Source organism: Marmota marmota, unplaced genomic scaffold (genome assembly GCF_001458135.2).
Source record: "Marmota marmota marmota unplaced genomic scaffold, marMar, whole genome shotgun sequence".
NCBI classification, from domain to species: Eukaryota; Metazoa; Chordata; class Mammalia; order Rodentia; family Sciuridae; genus Marmota; species Marmota marmota.
The window spans coordinates 26,781,055-26,801,293 of NW_026000240.1; the positions used below are offsets into that span (position 1 = coordinate 26,781,055).

The following is a 20,239-nucleotide window of genomic DNA, read 5'->3' on the forward strand; positions in this document are numbered from 1 at the left end:
GAGCAAGTACTAAAATTTACTCAGACCTCTGCTTTTTCACATGCTCCTTCTGAGAAGACTGAGAACCACAAGGAAGTCAAGAACTATCACAGTTGATTCCACTTCTTCCCACAACCAGGCTAAGCAGGATTTATAAGCATATCTCGAGACTTCTGGGTTGTACAAGGCCCAAGATGGCTCCTTTAATCAGTCATGTCCACTCTTCAACAGATTCAGGTATAGGATCTGTAAGTATATCTTTAGGCCTATCTAAAGGGAATAGGCCAAACCATAGCCCCCTTTGTAGCCTGTGTGTTAAAGAAGCCAACAGAAATTTCATTTGTATTTGTATTTGCGGCACACAAAGCACATTTAATAATCATTGATTGAGCAAAACATACTCAGTCATGAACTGCAGCAATCCACCTCTGCTTCTTGAACTTTGTTTCATCCTGCTATCAGCTATCAGAGGCTCTCTACTCATTCTCCTATTTCCATCCTCACCTCTGTTATTGTCCTGACAGTGTTAGCTTTGCCACTTCACTGCAATTCTGTGCTGGGGACACTGTTTCAGATCCCTAAGGAACCACTCTTCAGTCTGCAGAGGCCTGCCCTAGACTCTATACTGGTCCCAAAATTTAAAAAATGAAAGATGAACACTTCCAGGGCACGCCCTCAGTGAACTATCTCCTCCAAGTACAGCCCACCTGCCTACAGTTACCACCCAGATAGTCCATTCAAAGTAGGCTGGGCTGATTAGGTTGTAATTCTCATAATCCAATGATTTCACCTTTAACCAATCCTGGATTAACTCAGGAGTTTTTGAGGGACACCTCATAAAGGATAACAATAATTTAAAAACTTTCAATCTGAAAACAGGCTTTGAACCCCATTACTCACACCTCCTTGTCATGTGAAGCAGATCCCAAACCACTCAGCAAGGAAGAAATAAGGAAATAGCAATGGAATTGGATCAAATGACTTGAGTAAGGTTGGATGAAAGGTTGGGTATATCTGGAATATTAAAGATAAGTTATTCGCTTGTACTACTTTTTTTCTATTTTCAAAATGTTTTTGTGGCTAGAGTTAGGCATTCTTGGAATTCACTTAAGAGCAATAAATGTAAGCATATTTGAAGTAGTTTTATGAAAAATGGAAAGTGTCTATTTCAAAATACTTCAAGATAAGTCTTCTGATTATTTACCAGAAATATTATGACATTTTATTAAGTCCCATATTAAAAGTGATTGCTTGGCCTGGTGCAGTGGTGCATACCTGTAATCCCAGCAGCTCAGGAAGCTGAGGCAGGAGAATTGCCAAGTTCAAAGCCAGCCTCAGCAAAAGCAAGGTGTTAAGCAACTCAGTGACACCTTGTCTCTAAACAAAATACAAGATAGGTCTTGCAATGTGGCTCAGTGGCTGAGTGCCCCTGAGTTCAATTCCTGGTACCCCTCAAAAAAACCTCAAAAGTATCTGCTTAATTACTTAGTACTTTATTTATAACAGCCAGAAGTGATTATATTACACATTTTAGATTTTTCAGAGTAAAAAAGATATAATTTTAGATTGGATTTTAAATTGGCTATAAACTAGGAGTTTTCCCACACAATCAGGGATTGAGCCTGGGGTACTTAACTGCTTAACAACAGCCCCTGCCCTTTTATTTCTTACTTGAGGACAGGGTCTTGCTAAATTGCTGAGGCTAATCTTGAACTTTCAGTCCTCCTGCCTCAGCCTCCTGAGTAGGTGGAATTAAAGGCACCTTGCCCAGCAAATTCTGACCTTTATATAAACATTATTGACAATAGAAAACTGATATTTGGTTCAAAAATTGGGCAGGATATTAGACCAGGAGTGGTAGCCTATGCCTGTAGTCCCAGTTGGAGACCAGCCTGGGCAGCATAGCAAGACTCTGTCTTTTTGAAAAAGTAGTGGGAAAGGGCTTTGGATGTAGCTCAGTGGATGAACACTTGCTTAGCATGCATGAAGTCCTAGATTTGATTCCTAGCACTGAAAAATAAAAATTAGTGGAATATGAAGTCTTTTACTTTATCTATGAGCTTCCTGTTCTTGAGAAAAAATTACTGTGTCAGAAATGATAAGCTTGTTGCATTTTGCAATCTGGCTTTGGCTTTCTGACCCTGATAGTCCAGTTTTTAGATAGGATGCAGCTCTGTATTACTGAAGCAATTGCTAACTTTTGTTTCCATAGTCACTGACAGACCTCCTGACCTTGATAATCATATTGCAAATACATTTTCTTGCTTAGAAGAAGTGGGGGAGGAACATGAATGAATTAATCCAAATCCATCAACACTGTACCTTGCTGGTGACAGGTCTGTGGTGACATCCTCTATGAGGATAGCTCCCTGCAGGGCTTAACAGATGTACAACAATACCAGAACTAGATGACAGCTCACTTGATCTAGGTTAGAAAAAATTCAGGGCACACAAGGCTGAAGAAGTTTTTCACATTCAGCTAAAATCAGCTTAAACAAGGGTCATCTGGGTGAGAGAGAACACTCATTCTGGACTGAAAAACAGAAGCTTCCCCCAGAGGGTGTGGGTCAAGGATGTTTTGAGGGAGCTGAGCTAGCTTTATGCTGAGGGTGTCACCAGCTGAGTTGGGGACAAAGGCTGCATATTAGTTGAACTAGGAAAGGTGATACTGGACTCCAGAGTGGAGGACACTGGAAGGAGTAAGTAGTATGTGGTCTAAGGGGCTAAGAAGAGTTGGGCTGAGCTGAGCTATAGGAGAATGGGTTTAGCTGGGTTGTAGGAGGGGAAAAAATATCATACCTAAGGGACTTGGAGATGAGATGAAGTAAGGAGAGAGGCCCAATGGGATTGAGCAAGGAGAAGAAGTGAGACGAGATGCACCAAATAGGAGGGCTAGCCCAAGTTTGAGCTAGAGACTCAGGTGGCAGTTCTAGAGCAGTAAGTTAGGGAAGGGACAGCCAGGAGCTGTCTATCAACTGTGCAGGAGCTGCAAAGAGTCAACAGCTAGCTCTATAAGGAAAAAGATTCAAAAAAAGAAAAGAAGAACAGAAGCTATTGAAAAGGAGAGGTAGAAATGAATTATCAATCTGGTTAGAGCTAAGCTACATATTCAGGTTCCCATCATCCCGAAAGCAATTGAACCTGCTCATTGAGATACAAAGCCTGGATCCTCAGTTCTCAGTGGTTAGTGACTTCAGTAGACCATAAACCTTGTATTACCAGGAAAGGAAAAGGTTAAAAAGGACTTATGTGGCAGTTTTCAAACAACTCAGTTGATTTGGCTTGTGTAAAGGTGATGATGCCTGATTTGGAACAGAGCAATTTATGTTGTGATGCTTTAAAATCCATCCTGGCACACTGCTGAATGTGTCAGCTGGCAGCTAAGAACTTGCTGGAATGCAAGTTTTTAACCATTTATAATTGACATTTCCCCTTCCAGAAAAGAGGTTTTCTAATCTCTTAAGTAGTAGATTTACCAATTTGCATAAAATATGCCATTCTCAATGAACACATACTTACAATATATCACTTTCCTACTATCTTTAAAATAAAGTTGTTTTTTAAAAGCAGAATCAGTTTGCAGTCAATCAGCACCTTCAAATTCAGCTATGCTGGGTGAATCTGTTCAGGGTGAGAAGAAGCCATCACTAGAAAGGGGAGAGGCAGGAAAAAAAATATGCCTTTTTCTATTTTCATGATCTTTTTTGAATGTATGTAACCAATTTGGTTAGATACTAATTAAATGTAAAAGAAATTGCTGGGCTGTTTCAATATGCTTGTTAAAGTTGTACTTCTTGGTTGTTTATCATTTACCTCTTATGAGAGAGCATCAAACAGCCCAGCTGAGTTCAAAGATTTCCAACCCTCCACAACCCCTGAACAAAAAAGGAACACCCCAGGATCAACAGAATCTGTTCTAAAATCCCTCAAACACTACATATTCCACCTGCTCACATTTACCCTGTTCTTGCTGCTGTTTATCTATATGAAAGTCAAGCCTGAAATCCTCCTTGGGGGTCAAGATTTATGGAAATGCCCAATTAATTAGTTCAAAATTTTACAAATTTAGTTTAGTTTGGTGATAACTGATTCTTCACACACATCACTAAAATTACAACTCAGTCACCTCTTGCCATATGCCATATTTCATTAAAAATCACTTAGGAGGGACTGGGATTTTAGCTCAGTGGTAGAGTGCTTGCCTAGCATGTGTGAAGCACTAAATTCGATTCTCAGCACTGCATATAAATAAGTAAAAAATAAAGGTCCATTGACAACTAAAAAATATTTTTAAAAAATTATTTAGGATAGGCCATTAAGAAATGGTTATCAGATTCCCTCTTCTTTCAGAACAAACCACAAGTCAAATTTTGAATGAAATGATAATATTTGGTTGGTTAACTAATATACCTAGATTTATTAAAATTACTCCACTCCTGTAATGTCTATAGGACAATACACATATACACACAGATGTAGTACGTGGTCTAATAGGACTAATAAGTTTTTGTTTGTTTGTGTGTGTGTGTGTGTGTGTGTAAATGCTACTGCAAAGTTGAAAGAGACTTTACCACGTTCTTTCATTTTTAAGGACATTGTATATAAAGGACAAGCGTAATGTCATCAAAGGTTAACTTTGCTAGCAACATGTATCAAAATTTTAAATTGTGAACTCTCTGACCCAGTCATGCCACTTCCAGGAACAGCTTCTAAGGAGGTCATTGTAAAGTACAGGAAGGGTACATGAAAGGCTATTATGGTTTCCTTTACACATGAAAAATTGGAAATAACCTAATTATCTATCAATGGGGGAGCAGTTAAATAAAACCATCAATGTAATTTTATATAGATATCCAAAAAGATAATACATAAGTATATATTTACATAAGAAACTTTTGATGGAATATTGATGAATAAAACAAAAGGTATAAAAGAGTGGTCATGGTATGGTTTTATTTATATAAAACAATTTGTGTGTGTATACGTATACTTCTGGAAGTATATGCATTATTCAGTATTTTCTTCTATATAAAGCATGTATTTACTTTTTCTACATATAAGCATATTTAAAGTCAGGAAAAAAAACTATTTTCACCAAAGGAAAAAAATAAATCACTACACTGGATTCTAGTCAGAATAGAATAGTCACCCAGGAAGCCAACTGTAGCTCTTATTTCTGTGCCTTCTGTGGGAAAGAAAACTGTGGATAAACAGACCACGTTACAAGAGAAAATTTGAATGAATGGAACCCAAACCAAAACAGAGGTGAAAGACTTCACAAACTAAAGAGGTTGCCTTTATTGTTGTGTTTGAAAGACTTCAATGTGTGTATATATGTTACTATATTTTCATGACTAACCAAAATATAGATTCCAAATGGCAGCAAAGAATATAATATAATTATCATTGGCTTTTCTTACATAAGTTACCACCCCATAAATCTTCATGTTAATGTGGAAAAATATGACCTGAACAGATGGACTTCATGCTGTTCTCAAAAACATGCACAGATTTCTAATCTTCCGGACCAGGAAATGAAGTCAGCACTACCATCACCCAACTTCTAGAATTTCAATTTAAGAAGATGATAACAAAAGCAACATTTCCCTCTTTAGAAACAGAGTACAGTGATATGTTTATATCTTAATGGAATGTGCCCTTGATATAATAAACCATAGTAGAACATTTGTCGCACATGAATGCTAATTGTCTGGTTCTTGAACCTTACCAATTTTGAGAATCCTCTCAATGTGGTTCTTGGCAGTGTTTGGCTGCCTCTACCCTTGATCCTCTAGGCTTCTAAGGAAAGACACATCACTGCTTGGTTAAACCTTCATCTCATCAGCCCAAGGCCTCTTATCCATGAGAATCTTCACAGAAGCAATTTCATAAATAGATGCCCTTTGGGCTTGAAGACCCAATAAAGGACCCTCTACTGAGTAATTAACTGCTTCAGGATTTGAATACCTGCTCCACAACTTTCTAGTTGTTTAGTTTAAGGCTATGAGAAGGCTGATGGGCGCAGTCAGAGTGAATCTGAGAAGGAATTGGGACCAAGGAAGTGGCTGGTAGGTCAGGAGGGAGTTACATAAAGGGAAGATGAACAAAAAATATATTGAGCATAATGGGAGCCAGATTCTTACCATCAGAAAAGGAAGTTATGGGGCTGGGATAGTGGCTCAGTGGTAGAGCACTTGCCTAGCATGTGTGAGGCACTGTGTTTGATTCTCAGTACTACATATAAAGAAATTAATTAAATAAAGGTCTATCAAAAACTAAAAAATATTTTAAAAAAGAAAAGGAAGTTACAAGGCAATTCATTTGCAATTTGAGACTATCAACTACTTAGTACCCAACAAAGCAATTTCCAGCAAACTCCCACTCATGTTTATAACCTTCCTGGTGACCTACTTAGAGAAGGTTCTCACTAAATGATCTGTTCCTCCTCTGAGCTCTGAAACACTTTTTTTTTTTTTTTGAGCTCTGTTACTGTCTTTGACATACTCTATCTCTAGGTATTGTGTATATAATGGTAACCCCTGATAGACTGTTACCATTCCAAGAACAGGGATTATATCTGTCTCATTTCTTAGTATCTCCAGGTCTTAGCTCAATACTAGACCCAATAAATGCTGGCCTACTTTGAAGAACATCACCCTCCTATATGGAGACTTCCCGTTTTGAATCTAATTAATTTTGCTGCAGAGGTTTGGTTGTCACAATTCTGCAGCCCAAATCCATTGTGCATCTCCTAACTCTAAATTAAAGGAATCCAAGAATTAACAAAGTATCATGAGAATCTGGCTGTTGTCCATCATCATCCTCAATAGATTCATTCATCTTGGACATCTTCACCCCTGCTTACAACAGAGGCTCAGCCAGAATTACACAGAAACCAGAGTTCCTTTTTTTAAAATTTTTTTTTAGTTGTAGATAGACACAATATCTTTATTTATTTATTTTTATGTGGTGCTGAGGATTGAACCCAGTGCCTCACCTGTGTGAGGCAAGCGCTGAGCCCCAGCCCCAGCCCCAAGAAACCAAAGTTTTAAAAAATGGAAAAATAAGATCACCAAACATTTCTTCTTTCCTTCATCAAGTTCTTTAAAAGTCCAGCAAAGATGCTGATACTTTGGTGTCTTAAAGAGAAATACAAAATAAGTAAATTTATATAGTCAAAAAACAATTAAATAGGGCTGGGGATGTGGCTCAAGTGGTAACGCGCTCGCCTGGCATGCGCGGGGCGCTGGGTTCAATCCTCAGCACCATATAAAAAAAATAAAATAAAGATGTTGTGTCCACTGAAAACTGAAAAATAAATATTTTAAAAAAATTCTCTCTCTCCTCTCTAAAAAAATTAAATACACTTTAGTAAAGATGTGGCTTGTGGTTGAGTTCATATATAGTTATACATGTGAAATAGTATTAAGTTTTTTTTGCACATAAAGTTTTATACTACATATGCATAGTGGTCACACATACAGCAGTGTATGTGTGATCACTATGTATATGTGTGTATGTGTGCATGTGTGACTACAGCAGTATTTTAAGGGAAGTTACAGTAAACAATTTAACATGCTATGTAAGTGCTCAAAACTTAAAATGTGTGTGTGTATGCATTCATACATACACATAACATTTAAAAGGCCAAATTAAGTTTTGGTCCGGAAAAAGAAAAAAGCTCTGTGATCTCAGCTCATCTCTGACATTTCCCTACCAAGTAGAGGGTATTTCTCAGGTACAGACCAGAAAGTAAATGGATGAAACCTGAAGAAGGAGAGGGACTGAAGTGGTTATCATTCTCCTTCCCACATTCAATGGCCAGGAGACAGTAGTATCAAGGCAATAACTTTGCTACTTGGAGAATCTACTGCTAAGAGGTGAATGGCAGAAAGGAAAAAAAAAGTAGTGTTGGGAAAGGAGATATTGCCTGATTTTATAGCCAAGATATGCAGGAACATTAAACAAAAAGGAAGATAAAGCTGTGGTCCAAAACAACCTGAATAGCAATTTACCAGTGTTTAAGTTCTAAGGCACAAGATAGTCTGAGGCAAGAAAAGAGTGAGAGCTCTGTCCTTGTGACCAGATCACTTCCTATCACCAATACAGATTTTGAAAATGTTCAGGAAAAAAGTGCTCAGTTAGAATGATTAGTGCTATCACCTTTTCCCTCATCAACAAATTCGAATCCCAAAGTGGAAAATTATATTTCTAGTCATGTTGCCAGGAAACCCAGACTTAAAAAATATATATATATATATATATATATATATATTAGTAGCTGATGAACCCTTGTTTTGTTTGTTTATTTATTTATATGTGGTGCTTAGAATCAAACCCAGTGCCTCACACATGCCAGGCAAGAGCTTTACCACTGACCCACAACCCCAACCCTAGCACAGACATTTTTAGCACCTAATATTTGGGAGGAATTAATCCTCATTGTTATAACCACAAACCATTAGATTTTTAGATATTATGGTTTGGATATGAGGTGTCCCTCGATTGCTCCTGTATTAATGTTAATAGTCAAAGGTGAAGTGATTAGATCATGAAAGATGAAACCTAATCAGTCCATTCTAATTTGAATAGACTGACTGGGTGCTAACTGTAGGCAGGGCAAGTGAGCGGGGCATGGGTCATGCCCTTAATTTTCCCTGCAGCTCCTTCCCCTTTCTATCTCTGCTTCCTGGCCACAACGAGGTGAGCAGCTTTCCTCTGCTCCATCCTTTGGTCACAATGTTCTGCCTCATCTTGGGACAAGAGCAATGGAGTTGGCCACCTGAAACCTCTGAAGTCATAAGACCCAAATAAACTTTTCCTCCTCTAAATTGTTTTTGTCAGGTGTTTTGGTCACAGTGAGAAAAGCTAACACTAATACAATAACTACAGAGATGAGTTGAGAGATCTGAAGGTAAATATCAATGGTAAGCTAAAAGATAGTGAAAAATCCAGCCAATCATTTGCATAATAACTTGCATAACTTTGTAAGTTCCAATTTAAATGACATTTGATTATTGAATATAATTGTGTCTGTACATATTGTCATGACTTTACTAAATCTATTACTTTGAAAAGACTCAAAATTATGTTAAGACATTTTACGAATTCATGATTTTGGGTGTGAGGGTATAACTCAGTGGTTGAGTGACTAGCAGGGCTGAGGTCCTGGGTTCAACCCCCAGCATGGCAGAAAAGCAAAAAACAAATACATAATGTATGATCTGTTCATTGGCTAACCTCCCTGCCACTCTTAAGTTTATGTTCCCCTCCCCTGTAAATTTATATGTTAAAACCTAATCCCTAATGTGAAAGCATTTGGAAGGGGGAACTGATCTGGTCTCAAGGGCAGAGCTCTCACCTTTTCTATCTCCCAAGGATGCAGCAAAAGGACGACATCTATGAACTAGGAATCAGATCCTCACCAGATACCTAATATGCTGCTGTCTTAATCTTGGATTTCTTAGCCTCCAGAACTGTGAGAACTAAATTTCTGTTGTGTATAAACCAGCCATTATAGCAGCCTGAATGAACTAAAACACTCCCCAAGTCTTATTTTCTCATGTGAATGAATCCACTAACTCCCACTTTTAATAGCTAAAACAGAAGTATCAGCCACATTAATTAAATGAAATCAGTGTGATTGTTGGGCTCTCTTCAGTTGGGATCTTCCACTTGATACTAGCCACTCCTGACAAGCTGTCGGACAGGTCTACTAACACAAACGGATAAAGCCTATTAGAGACTGTTCAGAAACAGAACTGGTGACTAGATAGATACAATATGATTACCCTGAATAGGTAATCACAAAAGAAAAAACATACATGACATGTAAACACCTAGAAAGACACACAGTTTCTGTAAAAGACACAGACATAAGAAATAAAAGAAAAATGAGTTATCTGTTTTGCTTCTTGGATGAGAGAAATGAAAAGGGCTGATTATTTCTAACACAAATAAGCAAAGTAGCTAGAAAATCATGTACTATTGGTTGCAAAACAAATTGTTACAAAATTCTTGGGAAATTAATGTACACAAAAATGTAAAATGGGGCCTGGGGTTGTGGCTCAGAGGAAAAGCGCTCACCTAACATGCATGAGGCACTGGGTTCTATCCTCAGCACCACATAAAAGCTAAATAAAGGTATTGTGTCCACTTACAACTAAAGGATAATTTTTATAAAAATGTAAAATATGCATACTCCTTAATTCATTATTTTCATATAATAATTCATCATAAGGGCTGGGGCGATAGCTCAGTGGCAGAGCGCTTACCTAGTATGTGTGAGGCACTGGGTTCCATCCTTAACATCATATAAACATAATCAAAATAAAGGCATGCTGTTCATCTACAACTATAAAAATTTTTTTTTTTTTTTTTTTTTTCCAATTTTAATGTTTATTTTTTATTAGTTTTTGGCAGACACAACATCTTTGTTTGTATGTGGTACTGAGGATCGAACCCGGGCCGCACGCACACCAGGCAAGCGCGCTACCGCTTGAGCCACATCCCCAGCCCTATAAAAATTTTTAAAACAATTCATCAAAGGAAAAACATCATTGGATGAAGTATACTGAAAGAATGTTCAAGACATTAATGTTTTTATTAACCAAAAGCCATTTATAATCTAAACGTGCATAAGTGCGGTATTGATTAGTTCAAAACTTCTAGTAACATTCCAGTGAACTGACATATCTTATGTGAGAAATAACAGAAAAAGTATGTATCAAGATCCTATATATGATATATTAAATTTAAGATGCACATTATCACATAATCTAAGATGTTGATAACATCTTAGATTCAATGAAATGTATGATTATTTATGAATTTAATAATCTGGAAGTATTTACTCCAAACAAATATTTGTAGTGGTTACCTACTGAGACTGTCTCACTAGGGCATTTTAAATTTCTACTCTGGTGTTTTTTTTTTCATTCCTTATAATTAGCTATATTTTTAAACATATCCCATAAAAACAACAATATTATTCCTATTTAGCTATTCTAAGATAGTTTTAAATCCCAGGAAAAAATATAGCATGGTTCATCAATACCTAAATAACTATTCTTTAGTGTAAAGGGGTGGTATTTTGATTCATAATGGATACCAAAAATAATGTTTTCTTTTTAAGACATTTGACCAAACTTACATATACACATTCTTATGGGTAGGTGGCTCCTTTTTCAGAACCTCAATGACATAAATTCCAATGTGGCTAAATAGTGGACATTACCACATTTTCTTTCAGCTACAAAAAAAAAAAAAAAAGAAAGAAAGAAAGAAAAGAATAGCTTTTGTCTGCCATGTGCAGTGGCTTATGCTTGTAATCCCAGCGACTAGGGAGACTAAGGCAGGAGGATCAAAGTTTGAGGCCAGCTTGGGAAATCTTGCAAGAACCTGGGGACTTGGGGATATAATTTAATGGTAGAGCACCCTGCAATTCCCAGTGCAGAAAAATAAAAAATAAAAAGCTCCTTATGAAAAAGGATGCATACTAATAATTTTAAAATACTATAGGCTAACCAGCACTTTAAGTAAAAATACTTTCATTAATTAAAAATTAAATTTCATTTAATTAAAAATTAAATACATCACACTAAAGGATTCAAACTAAGTAACATATATATTCCTCATACAAGTTGTAACTATGAATATATGGGCTAAAAATAAGTACTTCTTAGGAAGGAATCTCTAATCGAGTTATATCTAGCAATGAACTAAGTCTAACTAAAAAGGGAAATGAAGGAATAAATCTAGAGTTTAAAATGTAATCTCTTTTACAAAACCATAAAATATGGTAGATTAGTTTTTATTATAGAGGATACAACACAGATACGTGTTCATATGTAACTAATTAGAGCAAATTTTAAAATAAAAAAAGCAAAAAAAGACAGATACATGAGCCTGAAATTCCAAAGAAAATATAGCTATTAGTATGTAAAATGCAAAATATTCCATATAGTATAAAATACCTAAATATAAAGTTAAAATTTTTTAAATGAGAAATATTACAAGTGTAATATAATCCTTACTATAAAGAGCTCTTATAAAGTAAAAAGTATATAAGCACACCAATAGAAACATAAAGATATGAGTTAGCAAGTCACAAAATAAAAAGTAAATATGACTAGTTGGGTGTAGTGGTATATGCCTGTAATCCCAGCTACTAGAGTGGCTGAGGCAGGAGGATCCCAAATTCAGGTTCAACCTGGGCAATTTAGCAAGTTTTTGTCTCTAAATAAAAAAAGAGCAGGGGATATAACTCAATAGTAAAGGGCCCCTGGATTAAATCCCCAGTGCTAAAAGAGAAAGAAACATGGCCAAAAAGATGCATGAATGGATGTTCATTTTCTGTCTGGCCAGTTGAGAAACACTTTTAGAAGACTGATAAATCCTAATTTTGGTGAGAGTATGGGGATACTAGTACTAATTCGGTGTTTATCATGGTACATGTTGGTATACATTTTCTGTAACACAATCTAGAAAGAGTGTTATTCTAATAAATATTCCCTGACTATCCATTTATGTGGCACTGTTGTAGATGCTAAGAAAAATAATACAAAAGAGAAAAAAATAAGGAATTGAACAAATTAATATATCAAAAAAGAATAAAGTACCTCCCTTTGAAACATTAATTTCACATCTAGAAATATAAACAAACAAGTGCACAATCATTTGTTCAAAGATGTTATTTACACAAAAACACAATCTAAATGTCCATCAACACATGAAGGCATACAGAAAATGGGTATATATGTGTTGCAATAAGCGACATATGAATAAAACTTGAGACATTATGCTAAGTGAAATAAGTAAATATGTTCTATTCACATAGTGAAATGCAATCTGTGTAGCAAATTAGTTTTATGATAACTAGTTTATGCAATATTATGCAATCCTTTTAGTAAACTCTTTCATGATAACTAGTTTATGCAATATTATGCAAGCCTTTAATTAACAAGTTATCATAAAACTAGTTTGTTATAAGGATCACATAATATTGCAAATTAATTTTATGATAATTAGTTTATTACAGGAATGCATAATATTTCAATATGTGGATAGAACATATTTATTTAGGTAATCCAATAATCATGAATGTTCGTATCTAATTTTTTGCTATTCTGGTCAATTCTACAAATACCATAATTTTCAAAAAAGTTTTTTATGATAGTAAGAACATTCAGCATGGTTCTACCCCCTTGCAATTTTAAATGTACAAAGTAATATGATAAATTATACAGTGAAAATTTAACAGGAAACTGATCCACTTAAAATGCATGTGTGCTCATCTAAAAGAAAATCTGTCTACAATGTTCTTTTTCTGGTTTTATGCATTTCTCCATGACCTAAATTTCTCCACATGAGCATGATTTTTTGACAAAAAAATATATATCAATGCTTTGAAAAATACAAATGTAATCTTTAAGAAATTCACAAATGGGCTGGGGTTGTAGTGCAGTGGTAGAGCATTTGCCTAGCATGTGAGGCACTGGGTTCAATTCTCAGCACCACATATAAATAAATAAAATAAAGATCCATTGATGACTAAAAAATATTTTTTAAAAAAGAACTTCACAAACCATATACCACCAATGTATTTGAAGCCACAAGCATTATATATATTAGCAATTTTCTTCATATTATAAATTTCCTTAAGATTATTATGTAGATATTGTTCTTCATATTAAAATCAACATTATTTCTTTTTTTATTAATTTTTATTGTTGGTTGAACATTATTTCTTTTTGCCTAAGCTCTCTTTGAGATTTTTTTGTATTAATTTTTTTAATATTTATTTTTTAGGATACAATACCTTTATTTTATTTATTTATTTTTATATGGTGCTGAGGATTGAACCCAGAGCCTCCCACACACTAGGCAAACTCTCTACAGCTGAGCCCACAACCCCAGCCCCACTCATCGTACTAGGAATTGGACCCAGGGTTTTTCTACCACTGAGTTATGTCCCCAGTCCTTTTAATTTTATTTTAAAACAACGTTTCATTAAGTTGACTAGGCTGGGATTTGGGATCCTCCTTCCTCCATCTACCAATTTGCTGGGATTAGAAAAGTGCACTATCACCACCATGTCCAGCTTTATTTGCTTATTTCTCTCTCTCTCTCTTTTCCCTCCTTGCTCCCTTCTTTCAATGGTACTGAGGATTGAACACAGAGCCTTGCGTCCTAAGCAGGTGCCCTACCGTTGAGCCCCTCTAGACTAGCTTTGCTCTGGAATTTTAATGTGTATATATACTTAATTGCTCATCTAAATACCAAGCACTTGAACCCATAGGTTTTATGCATTTTGAACAGATGATTATGAAAAATTAATGGTACTGCAGAATCCAGAAACACTAGAGGTGTCAAACAACAAAGATGGAATTGGGCACAGTGGTGCATGCTTGTAATCCCAGTGGCTCAGAAGGCTGAGGCAGGAGGATCGCGAGTTCAAAGCCAGCCTCAGCAACTTAGCAAGACAGAGTTTCAACTCGGTCCTGTCTCTAAATAAAGTTCAAAAAAGGGGTGGGGGTGTGGCTCAGCCCCTGGGTTTAATACCTGGTAGCAAAAATAAAGATGGATTACAAAAAGTTCTGGAAAATGTGTGACTTGTGGTCCGTGATAGCTTTGAAGAGGGAAGTGTGTTATGTTTGTGAGCATGTACACATATATGCATACCTGTAGCCCATATGTATATATTGGGGGGTTGCGTTTATGCTCCCCGTGTATACTTTCCCCTAGGTAATCAAGCTTGCTATGTACATGCTTTGTATGAGCCTCTAAGGTTAGCCACATCTGCCTTCAGTGTTATCTTCAGGAATTCAGTATCAACCCATCTGCAAAGGGTTTCAGTGCCTGGCTGGCTCCAGTCTATCTTGGATATGGACTATTTTGGGCGAATGTGCAGATTAGAAGACAAGGCAGGCTGCGGCTCAGGAAGTCAGTCGAAGAGGTCGCTTGAGGCACTTCAGCACCACGGACACGGGCAACCCTGGTCAAAGTCCTTTCAGTAGGAACTGGGGGCAGAGCTCGGGAGCCGCCCCCGCTTCCTCCGCCGCGACCCCACGCTCCCCAGCCCTGTCCACCCCGTGCAGTACTATTTCCTGATCCTTTCCCACTGACTCTTTCCGTCTCGCCCCACTGCGAGCCAGGTGAAAGCTTGGACCCAGATGCAGGTCCGCATAGCGCCCCCTCCTCCCCACGCGAGTTCCTTCCTGCTGGCCGGTGGGATCCTAGCTTCTCTCATCTCCTTTTAAATGCAGCCAAATGGGTGACACGGCGTAAGATTTTACACCCAGAGGACCGTCAGGAATGATTCCTGTTTTCCTCCCCGAGGCTAGATGAAGCTGAGCGGACTTGCCCTGGGCCTCCGTCTCCACACTGGGCCATCGCTGGGCCCTTGCTCTTGTCTCTCCTTGGGAAAAGGTTTCTACAAACTGTTTATTTATCTCGAAAATCTCAACCCACATACAGTGGCGTCCAAGAGTTATGAACATGAGATAAGAGAGAAATGGCAAATACTAATTCTTGGCCGTGTTCCCAAAACCATTCTTTTTTTTTTTTTTTTTTTTCCTAAATTGTGTTTGAAATTGATCCCGTGACGCCACAGGGACTCACCCTTGTTTGGGTAGGTTCCTGGGGGAAAGGAAAGCAATAGTGCCTTATCTTTATCATGGAGCCTGGGGGAGGGCCCAACACCTGCGACGGTGGCAGGAAATGGGGAGCAAGAGATGGAGCCAATTCTGCTCTTACCCCCTCGGTGTTCCGGTTCTCCAGGAGAGCAACCCAGAGAGCTGGGGCTGCGGGACCCCACGCAGGCGTGGTACAGAGACCCCGCAAAGGTTTACAAAGGGGGCGGGGCGCTTCGCCCCCAGACCAGCCTTTACCCCTCCAAAAAAGAGCTCTGCCTCTTAGCTGTCAGGGATAAAGGCGAGTTGTGAGGTTCGGGGTCCGTGCCCAGTCCCTCGCGGTGGGGCTGCCCAGCAGACAGGGCAAAGGTCCCAATCAGTTCGCTGCTGCCGACGGGCTGCAGGAGCCCGATTACCTGCTTGTCGCGGCGAGGAAGGTGCGTCCTGAGCTCTAGCCCGGTCTGCCGGGTGCGGCTTGCCTGGTGCAGCCTCGGAGCCACTGAGGCTGCCGCGCACTTGCCAGGGAAAACCGCGGCTGGGGCTGCCAGGAGGCGCAGGGAGGAGAGGGGCGCCGCCGGCACTGACACTGCGCCTGCGCTCTCCACTGCCCCCACCCCCCACCCTGGCCGTTGCGGGAGTCGGAGACCGCGGGGGGCGCCCGGGATTGGTGCCTAAACTGTGGGGGACTTTTACTTGTGCCGTGGAGAGTCTAAGACAGGTAACCAACACCCTGGGAGAGAGCGAGTTTGGAGCAAGCCTGTCAGCAGGGGCGACGTCGTCTAGAAGGAGCCGAGGAGGCAGTCTTCGTTCATTTCCATCCAACAGTTTGTGTTTTAAATACGACTCCTTGATATTTAAAAATGTGTCCAGCAACGGTAAATAGTATTCCTGAAAGATCTTCTAGCATCCCTAAGTAGAGCAGATTCCTCAAGCCAGGTCTGTATATCCCAGTACCAGGCCAAATGAATACAGCCTATTGGAAACAGACCTGGTCATGGAAGCAATGGATTAGATGCGTCAAAGGGATAGGCAGGAAGGCTATAACTATAGGCCAGACAGACAGGACGAGGCCTGAACAACCATGCTTGCTGTGGGAAAAAACAAATAGCTCCTGCTGATTTTTCCTCTGTCCTTTCAGATCTACCCTCCACCCTTGCTCTGTGACTCAGGACTCACCTTTATGGTCCACATCAACTGTCCTCTGACTTTCAGTGGGTTTTGGAAAGTGGGAGGCACTTGCAGGAGATCAAAAGGCAGGATATTATTCAGGTCAGTCCCTTCACCACCAGTGGGCCACTCTGCTAGCAGTGCTATGTTGTTCATTTGAAGGACAGTACTTCAGTCCTATGATCTCTCCTAGAGTCCTCTCCTTCAGGACTGGGGCTGGTAATGGCTCCCAGAGGTTTCCTTTCATTCTGTCCACCACCACCACTACTCCACTACTACTTCTCTTCACCCTCCTTTTTTTTTTTTTCCTGGACCTGGGGATTGAACCTCTGGGTTGCATCCCCAACCCTTTTTATTTTCTATTTTGAGATATAGTCTCATTGAATTGCCCAGGCTAGCATCAGACTTGCAATCTTCCTTCCTCTGCCTCCACAGTTGCAGGGATTACACGCATGCACCCATGAACTTGTCCTGTCCACGCTTTTTAAAATAGTTCCTTTATTAAACTTTCCTCAACTATTTCTTTTTTTTTTTAAGGTGAGATGTCTTCTAGAACCATCTTGACAGTTTCTCTAGCTCTAAGCAGCCATCATGTTAGGTGGTTTTCCACTGCGTCCCCTAACTCAAGGGTGCCAAAGACAGTGAACAGACCCAAGAATAGAATTCAGACCACTTGTAAACCAATGTGTTTACAAAAGGGCTGGAGATCCTCTGAGTATGGAGCATAAGAGAATTCTGTATGCCTCTTGATGTCAGGAGACATCAAGATCATTAAGGAGCAAGTTCTGGTGCTCTCGTAACTGCAGCTGGGCCACTTTTGAATGAGCTAATAGTCTTAGGACACTTAAGAGAGTCTGGGGGAAGGGGCGGGGCATACCTTATAATAAATGTGCTTAAGGAGAAGCTGTTGAGTGAGGCAATTATTGATTGAGAGTCTTCAGGTGTTTCTGTAGAAAACCTAAATAAAGTTCCCAAACAGGAAAAAGTAGGCAATAACATGAGTAATGATCATTGGTTAAATTGTCCTTAGCACTGGGACACAAGCATATCAACTTGCTCTGAATCCAGGCCCTGTTTATTTCTCAGGCTTGTAAAAATAAGCAAACAAACTTGGTTTGACTAGTTGGAGTATTCCTCCACCCTTAAAAAAAAAAAAAACGGGCTAGGCTGGGGTTGTGGCTCAGCAGCAGAGCGCTCACCTCGCACATGCACATGTGAGACCTTGGGTTCCATCCTCAGCTTCGCATAAAAATAAATAAATAAAATAAAGGTATAAAATTTTTTTAAGAGAGAGAGAGAGAAATTTTTGATATTTATTTTTTAGTTTTCAGCAGACACAACATCTTTATATGTGGTGCTGAGGATCTAACCCAGGCCACACGCATGCCAGGCGAGCGCGCTACCGCTTGAGCCACATCCCCAGCCCCTAATTTTTTTTTTTAAAGGGCAATATCTTGGTTAAAAAAAAAAAGTACCCAAAGGAACCCCCAGCCTTGGCTGTTTACAAATAGTTATTGTCCAAGCAAGTATACTATTTGTTCTGAATACAAATGAGTCCAGAACTGAACATTTAACATAAGTTTCCAGACTTCCACCCTTTCTAAGAGGAAGGATCATTTACTGTTCAGACAGGCATTAATTGTGCTGATCTAGTAAGGAATAAGGAAGTAAAAGGAACCTCAGAAGGTGAGTCTGATCTGCAAGACTCAGCTAGATTTTATGTTTCTTTTAGAGGAAGGAAGGAGAAGAGGAAGAGAGCAAGAAGCATTATGAGGATGTGAAAGAGAAAAAAGACAGTGCAAACTGACTTTATGAGAAAGATTTCTGGGAGTTTCGAGAGAGTAACACTAGGGATTAGCACAACTGCCATTCTGAGTGACACTTAGATACTAGCTCAATGGTAGAGTGCTTGCCTAGCATGTGTGAGGCACTGGTTTCGATTCTCAGCACCACATAAAAATAAAGGTATTGTGTCCATTTACAACTAAAAATATATGTTTAAAAATTAAGTAGATGATAGGGATGGGGTTGTAGCTCAGTAGAAGAGCACTTGCCTAGCATATGTGGGGTACTAGGTTTGATTCTCAGCACAGTGTATAAGTAAATAAAAATAAATAAATAAAGGTCCATTGACAACTAAAAAAATATTTAAAAAAATAAATAAGTAAATAGATGGAATTCTTTTGTGCTCTAATACTAAGGACTTTTTCATGTCAAAAACTCAAACTAAAACAGAGTTAAGAAAATGAATGTATTTGGCTTAATAACTGAAAAATCCGTGGATGGGTAACAGGGTACAGACAATTTCATTGAGGCAGAGTCTCTCTTTTCCTGTTTGTTGACTTCAAAGAGTTTGTCCTCCTGTAGTGATGTCCATCGCCCTCCTCAGCTTTCCTGTGTTCAACTTAACACGTCTTCATAGCTAACCATTCCAGGAGAAACAGGCATTCATTTCTCAGGATTTCCAATAAAATCTTGGGATTGGGTGTCATTGGCAAATTCTGAATCATAAGACCCCACCCTATACCTTAGTCGACCAAGAGTGAGGGGAAGCATCATTCTACACAAGAAAAGCAAGGGTCTATTTCCAGAAGAAACATATAGCAATGGTCAGATGAAAAAAAAAAAAAAAGGAAATGCCCACTATAGATGCCTTCCCAAAATTTTTCAGTTAAGATTTATATTGCTCTAATATTTTTTTGATCCTCTTGTTTCAGTCTCCTCAGTATCTGGGATTCCAGGCATGCTCTACCATGCCCTGTCAAACTGTTGTTTCTTTTGAAATGACATCATGTTGACATGAGCAGCACAACCATTGAAATGCTCTTTAAACCTAAAAAATAAGGCAAAATGTTTTGCTGTTTCCATACAAAGAGAAACCAGAAGACATCTTTAAATATATTTCAGTCTGCAATTCCACATACTCAGAGCTTATTATTTAAGTAAGAAGGCCCCTTTTCTGATTTCAGCAAACAACTCACATCCCTCAAAGCCCTGGATATGTTTCCAGAATTCCTGGTTACTAATGTGGAAATATTTGTTTCCTCCATCAATATCACCAACTTTTCTATCATAATCAAATACAAAGCTCTGTACTCATAGCACTCCAGGCTAACCAACCAAGAATTGGTTTGTACACCCATATGGGAAGGCAGACAGTGATACCCCATTTCAGGACTATTCATACTCTCTTTTATCAGCCTCAAATACCTGGCACAAGGATAGATATGGTGGCAGAGCTTGTAATCCCAGTGGCTCCGGGAGGCTGAGGCAAGAGGATTTTGAGTTCAAAGATAGCCTCAGCAACTTAGCAAGGCCTTAAGCAACTTAGAGAGACTATCTCAAAATGAAAAACAAAAAGGGCTGGGGATGTGTCTCAGTGGTTAGGTGCCCTGGATTCAATCCCCAGTATAAACAACAACAACAACACACACAAAAAAGGCACAAAACTACAAACTTCG

The 20,239-nt window shown here is 38.7% G+C and overlaps 1 protein-coding gene across 1 annotated transcript in view; it reads right to left on the minus strand.

Annotated features, from left to right (window-relative positions):
• Slc35g2 (solute carrier family 35 member G2) overlaps positions 1–16,223 on the minus strand; it is a 40,180-nt gene extending 23,957 nt beyond the window's left edge. Inside the window, exon 1 of the mRNA XM_015487308.2 lies at positions 16,028–16,223. The gene's annotated coding sequence lies outside the window, so the exon portion shown is untranslated. The remainder of the gene's footprint in view (positions 1–16,027) is intronic.
• Between the last annotated feature and the right edge of the window lie 4,016 nt (positions 16,224–20,239).